Source organism: Balaenoptera physalus, assembly GCF_965194825.1.
Source record: "Balaenoptera physalus genome assembly, chromosome: 13".
NCBI lineage: Eukaryota > Metazoa > Chordata > Mammalia > Artiodactyla > Balaenopteridae > Balaenoptera > Balaenoptera physalus.
Window position 1 is genome coordinate 13,025,356 of NC_138892.1, and position 8,786 is coordinate 13,034,141.

General features: G+C 44.3%; 1 long non-coding RNA gene across 1 annotated transcript in view; it reads left to right on the forward strand.

The window, feature by feature from the left end:
- Positions 1-8,346, forward strand: part of LOC309641220 — a 120,133-nt gene extending 111,787 nt beyond the window's left edge. The window contains exon 4 of the long non-coding RNA XR_014252567.1: positions 1,551-8,346. This is a non-coding gene — a long non-coding RNA (uncharacterized lncRNA). The remainder of the gene's footprint in view (positions 1-1,550) is intronic.
- Positions 8,347-8,786: the final 440 nt, after the last annotated feature.

Below are 8,786 nucleotides of genomic sequence, written 5' to 3' on the forward strand. Positions count from 1 at the left end.
TGTGGAGAGCTCCAGAGCTCTGGATGAGGTCTCGGAATTAGATTCTGCGAGACAGCTTCATGTAAAGTACCTGACATAGTAGGCGTTCATGGCCAGTTGGACAAGCGATCCGTCACCACTTACCATCTGCTGGACCCTCTGCTGGGCAAGGGGACAGAGATGGGTTAGCCATACTCCTCATGCTTCAGACAACCTAGTTCCTTTCCCTTCCTCCATTCCCATCTTCTAGATCTTATTCTGAGACTGTCTGGAAGCTTTCCAGATTTTGAGCATTTGGCTCTGTTCTGGCATCACAGTCTAAAATGTATCTGAAGAATGTCCTAGCTGATAAAAACTATTTATTTTCCTTAACCCGTTGCATTAAAAAATAACAGAAAGGAGAATTTACTTCTTTATTGAACTTTCTGATCCATTTTCTCTGAGGTTGAGAACACATTTATTTACCAGTCCTGCAGTGGAGACGCTGTCATTGCGGGGGAGTGAAGGGTCCTCAAGCATAGAGAGTAGAAACAGCCTCCCTCTCACTTTGCAGCTTCAGAAGCACTTTACCAACATCAGCGCAGGTTGCCTCTTGCAGCCCTCTTGGTGGGGGTGTATCAGGATAGCAGCTAATGTGGCAGGAACTTACCATATTATTATTGGGTGCCCTTCTACGCCCTGGGAGAATAGAGATCCAAGGTCCCCTGCAAAGTGTTTCATCTAATCCTCCCTATGCTGTGAGGTATGGATCAGATATTGCCCACATTTTGAAAACAAGGAAACCAAATCTAAGAGCAGAAAAGTGACTTACCTAAGGTCACACAGCTCATAAGTGGGTGACCAAGTGCTCCCAGTTATCCATGGGCTTGGCTTGACCAAACTTTAGTCAAGCTAACCTCCTTCCTACAAGCTCTTAAACTTTGGCTGGTCCCCAAGTTTTAAGCCGGAACCAAGGTGCAGAACAACTGTTCCAAAAGGCTGGCTACAAAGAGAAATCCTGTTATGCTTGCCAGCCTTCCCCAAAGTACCACCCAGCTCATCACACTGCACACCTCCCACAAAAGAAAAGGCTTTTTCTTTTGGATTTTGAGATGCTTGAAGATCCTGAAGTCAAAGAATTGTTCCTACTGCAATAGTCTTTTTGAGTAAAGTCTCTCTCATCCAAAGTCCAGGTTGGTTTTTCACTTGACACAGGGGAGCTGGGATTTGAACCCAGGATTCTCTGAACTCTCCAATTTATTCAGGGGTTGGAGTACTTGCAAACGTTTACTTCTGTATGGAATGCTGTGACACACAGATGTGTTTTCTTCTAGAAATCAAACTAGAAGTGATATTGCTGATAATATGATAAGATTAAAATCTGACTCTATTATGTGTATGTTGGTCTTTAAACCTAAAAAAATAAAAAATAAAGAATCCTGACACCTGAAACTAACACAGTATTATAAACTAACTATTCTTCAATAGAAAAATAATATACAAAGAATCTTGAAGACATCACAGTCAGTTTTTTTCGGTTTCTAGAAAAACACATTTCTATTTGTTCATTTGTTTGTCTTTTGCCCACACAGGCCAGAAGATGTATGATATTTTAAAGAAAGATTATGGGAAACAAGCTTAAGTGTGAGAAGATCAATATATATATATATTTGTGAAATATGGTGGGTGGAACTACCTTATTTGAATTCTGCAAGGTTGAATAAAGAAACTGGTTTCCTGAGCTCATAAAGCAAGATTTCCAGGTTGGCAGAATTGTTTTCATGGGAAAGGACATGAATCAGAACCAGATGGATCTGGGTTTGAGTCGAAGCTTTGCCATTTGCTGACGGTGCAGACTTAGGCAATTTCCTCAGGTCCTCTGTCTATAAAAATCCTTTCCACTTTTTCCTTTTGTAGTGAGACGGAAGTATAATCATGCATGGGGCATGATGCATAATACTTGCTCAATAAACTTTAAAAAATATAGGAGAAGGGATCCATCTTAGGGCAGAAGCACTGTTTGACATTAAAGAGATTTTGCAGAGCAGGGGAGACATTCTGATAAATCACAGTAACCCAGGGTTTGAGTCTACCTACCTGCATAAAAATGTGCCTTTTGTCCCAACTGTCCTATGGGTTGACTTTCCCTGCATCCACCCTTAGCACATGTTTACCAAGCTTGTTGCCTCAGCAGATTCTCATAGGTGATTTCTGCAGCTGCATGATCCTGGGTCACATTTACCCATCACCAGCCCCTTACCCACTGGTACAGCTGGATGAAGGCACAGAGGCCACTTGGGGCTGAGCCTTCTCTCAATGTTGGCTTAAGTAGTGTACAGGCAACCACTTGACATGTGGTCAAGTAAACCTGCTCTTGAGCAATGGGCCCTGGAGACTCCGAGGACCAGAGTTATCAAGAAGATTAGGGGTTCACTGAGTCTGCTGTAGCCCCTCTGACCCACCCTTGGCAATCAGAGGTGGGTTTTAATGTAATAGGTCATACTATACCAGTATGATCTCATCTCTACTAATTACATCTGCAAAGCCTCTATTTTCAAATAAGCTCACATTCATAGGTACCAAAAAGTTAGGACTTGAATATATGTTTTGTGGAAACACCATTCAACCCATTACCATGTCACTGTTGGTGGCTGAAACAACCCACATCTGCAGCCCCCTTCTCCCAGCTACCTGACACTTAGGGGCAATCATATGGCGCAGTTTTGGCCATTAAAACCTCAGGGAGGTCTGTGGGATGAGCCATCCAGGAAAGCTTTAATTTTCCTAAGTAAAAATACACTTGATCGGTAAGCCTCTTTTTCTCACTTCCTGTTTGGAATATGCACATGTCATTAGAGGTACAGCTTTCATTTGGTGGCCAGGAGGGACACATATGAGGAGGAAGCTCAACCCCCCCAGTGATGGCAAAGAGGAGAGAGGAGGAGCCCGAGTCCTTGAGGCATTCACGAGCCTCCACGCCATTGCCCACCACTGGGCTCCTTGATTTGGGAGCCAAATCAACTCCTGTATTTTGGTGCCTTGGTTATGAGGTTCTGCTATTCTGTAGCTAAATTCATGCCTGATGGGTACACATGATTATCCTTCCCTGATGATGAGGATGATCACAATATAACAAAAACCACTATTTATTGAAACACTTTTTGCAGGCATCGTGCTAAACACTTTACTTAGATCATGTAATTTAATAAATACATCAACCCTATAAGGTAGAACCACTATTGTCCCCATTTAACAGATGAGGAAACTGAGTCTAAGAGAGATTAAGCCACAGCCATGCTCACACGGTAAGAAAGTGGTGGGTCCAGGATTCAACAACAGGTTTACTGGCTTCCAAGCCTGTGGTCGTTCCACTGTATACCATGTGGCCAGTTCCCAGGAAAACCTTGGGAAAAGAATAAAAATAAGAACGATAGCAGTGACGACAGTGGTTAGCATGTATTGAGGAAGCATTATTCATAGTCATTTACTAGTCATTTACTGAGTAGCAAGTGCCAGGTACAGTGCTAGTGCTTTACCTATAGAAGCTCATGGTGAATTCTTCAAAGGTCAGGGGCTCAGCCCTCCCTCCACAGCTCTCAGCACAAATGACTCTGAATGGCTGAACGGTGATGGGATCATCTGAGCTGGGATTTATAGGAAGAGTAGGAGTTTGATAGATGATGAAGAAGAAACCAGTCATTTAAGAGACAAGGACCCGTAGAATCAAGGGCACTTTGCCAAGTTTTGGTCCTCAGAAAGGTTTGAGTGTGGCTAGGACTGTCACTGTTCCCCAATGTTCATTCTCCCCTCCTTTCTGTTAAAAATAGCATATCCCTAACTTTCACCTGAGCACTTGGCCCCCAGCTATAGATGACATTTCCCAAACTCCCTTGCTCCCAGCTGCAGTCATCTGATTAAATTCTCTTCAATGGAATGTGTAACTTACCTGTCATTTCTTTAAAAACAAAGTGCTTACTTCCTACTTCCTGTGAACCAAAGCATGGGCAAGATAATGACCCAGCCATGATCATGGAGGGGAAGGTGGCATACTAGGACCTGCTGTGGCAAGAATATGGAAGGAACCTGGGCCCTCATGCGACTTTGTGGAGCAGAGCTGCCCTGTCAGCTTGGACCACTCATCCTTGATTGTTAGGTAAAAAAGAAGTAAACTGTTATTTTATTTAATCAGCTACAATTTGGGGCTTCTTTATTAAAACAGCTTAGTCTGTGCCCTAATATTTTGGATCTGAACCCAGACCAAGTCTGGAGGAAGAGTCACCCGGTTAATTCAGTCCAACTCCCAGGAGAAGAAAGAAAATGGAGAGGTAGGGGAGGCTTGATCTGGGGAGCCGGAGAAAAGCTGCAGGCCCCTCAATGTATCCAGAGCAAATTAATAATTTTGTCAATTTATTAATTCACAAATACTTACTGAGCACGTGCTGGAAAATCCACCCAACAGAGTCAGCTGTGTTTTCTTCCCTGCTCTATTTTCTCCATCTCACTTATCACGGTCGAAAATTACATTATCTATCTTGAGTGCAGTAGTATTTACCAGAAGGTAAATTTATGGCATCGGAGAAGGGAAAGTTAGCAAGTTTTGCAAGAAGAAATATTATGTGGGAAGTTAGGGAATCCACTGGAACTGGTATAAATCATCATGACTGTGTGGAGAAATAGACAAAATAAGAGGGAGTTTGCAGCCCAGCAGAGGTCTGCTTTCTGATGAGCCCAAGGGGGAGGTGAGCCCAGAACACGGGTGGGGGGTGGTAGGATGGGGCAGAAGGTACAGTGGCAGCTGGATTGGACTCCTCTCTGACAACTCAGTGGCTTGGGTCTTGGGGACCATTCAAATAGTAACAAGAAAAGCCCTGTGCAGCTGGAGCAAACAACAGTGAAGATGGGTAACTCAAGGTTGGGGAGGAGGAGGGGACTGAGAAGAGCTGTCCAGCAGAATGAGCAAAAGATCACAAGGGATGACACTGAATCATGCAGAGAAGAGATTGACCCAGAACTTCTGGGGTCTGTTTATACTTATCTCTCCCACTATGTCACTCGTAGCCAATTCCAACAAGTCAAATGATTAAAGTCTATGTAGTCTCCCCTGTTTAGTCTGTTGACCAGACACCCAGGGAGGATAAGGTGTGTGTGTTTATTACCTGTTCACTGTCTGTCTCCCTCACTAGAAGGAAACCTTCATGAGGGTGAGGACCTGGTCTGTCTTCTTTACTGCTCTCTGCCCAACACCTAGAACAAAATCTGACACATAATAGGAGTTCAGTAAGCAATTTTTGAGTAAATGAGTAAAGTAAGCAGACAAATAAATAAAACAACAGCCAGTTCCAATGATTCTAGAACAGAAAGATATAACTACTTTGAGACGGAGAAAACAGAAGAAGCTTTCCTTTAGGACTATGGGCAGGGAAGTAAAGTTTAAGATGAGATTCCAGGAAGAGAAAGAGTCAGCCATGCTGAGAGTAGGGAGAAAGGTGTTTCAGGCAGAAGGAACAGCATGTGCGAAGGCCTCCAGGTGGGAGAGAGTTTGGCATGTTCCAGAAACAAAAAAGAAGATTGGTCTGACTTCAGGGAGAGTGCTATGAGCAGAACTGGGAGAGGTCAACAGGGGCTGGATCCTTAGCTGGGATTTTATTCTAAGACGATTTGTTCCTACTCTACGTCTAGGGAGACATAAACCAATTTTGCTTTGGGAAAAGTGTGTAGAAACTGAATTGGAGGCAGGCAAGAGTATTGGTGAGAGGACCAGTGAATAGGCAACTGTAGTAGTCTACAAGAGAAATGATGTTGAAAAGGACTAAGTTGGTGTCTATAGAATTATAAGCGAACTGGGTAGACTTATTTAGAGCTTGCTGATGGATTGGCTATGGGAGGTGAGGGAGAGAGGACTCAAGAATGCTGTATCAGCTAGCTCTTGCTCTGTAACAAATCACCCCTATATTCATGGCTTGAGAAACAATCATTTATTATTACAGCTCATGCCTCTGTGATTGGTTATCAACTGGCTGGCCTAAGAAGGGTTCCCTATTGATCTCAGCTGGCCTTGCTCTTACTTTTGTGGATCAGCAGGGGTGGGGGTAATGGGTGCTTTGCTTGAGTCTAGGCTCATCTGGGTTAGCTAAGCTGAGGCAGCTCTGGTCCAACAGACTCTCTTCTGTTTCCTCCTGGGTGAGCAGGCATGTTCTCCTCATGGTCATAGCAGAGGCACCAAAGGCAGCAATCACACAAGAGCATTTCAAGACTCTGCATTACATTTGCTAACATTCCCTTGGCCAGAGAAAGTCCCACAGGGCCATGGAATTGTGCTTTAGCATATGGGAAGCACTGCTACCCAGTTAAATGGCAAAAGGTGTGGGTACCATGAGGGGTGAGGAATTGAGCCATTATTACAACCTACCACAGATGCTTCTCATGCTTCTGGTTAATTTTTATTATAATTTCCCTCTTGGTCCACTCTCCAAACGATTCTCCTTTTTTTCCACGCACAGGACACCACTCCTATTTGTTTATTCTTGGAGCTTCCAATAGGAAGGAGACAGCAGAACTAGAAACCTGGTTATGCAGTTTGGCCTTTCTGCAGAGGATGGGAGGGTAGAGGTATCGCACCGGGTAGATGGAAGTTTTACCCCTTGGAGTTTGGCTCTGAATCCATGGAGCTCAGCACGGATGTAGATTTTGGCCACAATATTGTGTGGGCTGATGCTGATCATGGGACACACAAGTGCAGGTTTACAAAAGCAACTGAGAAAGGCCTTGGCCAAAATGCAGAGAATATCTGCAGCTTAAATACTGGAACGATTATATAATTTGTGGGGCTTTGCAAGCTAATTTGTTTGCTGCCTTTTCAATTTGCCATTCAGTTTCCATGGTTTCACGGTTGGTCAGAGATGGAATATTTAAACCCAATAGACAAAGCCTGAAGTTGAAGAGCTAAAATGGCTGTGGAATTGTTTTATAGCACAAACTGGTGGAAAGACGACTGTGTAGGGAATTGAGGAATTTAGAGTCTGTCCTGGCTTTGCTGCCTTCATGCCAAGTTCCTTCTTGGTGCCTCAATTTCTCCACCTGTGATGTGGTGTGAGATCTTAGGTGGCTCCACCCGGCTCTGTAGTAACAGTAACAATAACAATAATAAGTAGAAGTAACAGGTGTAAAAATAGCTAGTGTCTATTCAGTGATTACTTTTTGCCAGACATTGTGTGAGTGCGTTATGTTCATTTTATTCTCACAGTAAGCACAGGAGAGGGAGATGCTATGCCTTTTTCAAAGGGTCATGAAACTGAGGCTTGCCCAGCATGACATGGCTAATAGTGCCAAAGCTTTGGTAGGAACCACATTTCTCTTATTTCAGATCCTGGCGTCTTATCCCCTGTATCCCCTTTCTCCAGGATTCTATTTTCTCTAGTGCTATGTAATGGAACTTGCTGTTGGAAATGTCCTGTGTGTGCATTATCTGACTCCGTAGCCACTGGTTGCTTGGAACTCTTGAGCACTTGAAATGTGGCTAGTGTGACCAAGGGACAGCATTTTAAATTTTATGTCATTTTAACGTTTTAACTAGCTTTTTAGAGTCACGTGTGCCTGGCAGCTCCTGTGTTGAACAGAGCATGAGAAAGCAGGGACTTGGCCAAATGTAGTGTAGCATAATGTTTAAACAAAGAACTCTGGACACATTTTCTGGGCATAAATACCCTTCCTGCCACTTACTAGTGGCGTGACCTTGGGCAAGTTACTTACCCTCTTTATGCCCCAGTCTTCACGTGTTTAAAATGGGGATAATAATGGGTTGAGGGTGAGAACTAAATAAGTTAATATACTTAGAACAGTGCCTGGCACATAGAAAGAGCCATGTAAGTGGTTATCAGTATGATTACACCCCTAGGTGAGAAGATGAAAAAAAACCCTGATATATATTGATGCTTTTTAACTTGATTCCCGCAAAACAGTGCAAGGTAGTGGAGCGGGCAGTGCTGGCACCTGGCCCCATCCCCTCGGATCCCTTTCATGGCTCTGTGTGCCCATCTCCAGCCACTGTGTGCTTTGTTGCTACAGCTCGCACCTGCCCCTGCCACCTTCAGAGGATGGCCCTTGGATGCTGGAGCCTTCTTGACCACGGGGAAAGTGGACCTGCCTGGGAGTCTATCTCACCCCCACTCCCAGCAGCTTGTAGCCAGGAGTTGACTAGTGCGGGTGTAAAACGCCCAGCTTCTCTGTCCCCAGACAAACATCGTCCAAGTCTGAGGTGTTATTTACACCCCAAAGTTCCCCAGAGGATCAGGCCAAGGCTGGGACTCCTGAAATCACACTCTCATAACCCCTTCCCCTCTCTGCCCTGCTCCCCTCCACGCCCATCTGGTTTCTCTTTACTAAAACACATGAGCCCCAATCCCTGCCCCAGAGCCTGTTTCTGGGAAAACTGACCCAAACAGGTACTCTTTATTTACGATGTCCAATACTGACTTCAACCCTGCAAGGTACTCCTCTACCCATTTTACAGATGAGGAACTTGAAACTCGTGGAGGGAAGGGATATTTCTAACATCGCTTGGTAGTAAGTGAGGTGAGGGTCTACAGTGGAGAAGAGAGTGTGTCTTCCTTCAAAGGCCATGCGTGCGTATTCTGATGACCACAACGTGCTGCCATCCCTACGAGGGGTAGTATTTATAGTTCGTAGGCAATGCCTAAATACGTGGCTGGTACACACTGGTTTACAGGTGGCGTCCATTCTGACTGTACCAGTTGTGAACTATTTTCAATACGATCCCAGTTTATATTCCATATCTCTACATGGCATGGCACGTTGGTGTGTATTTGGGG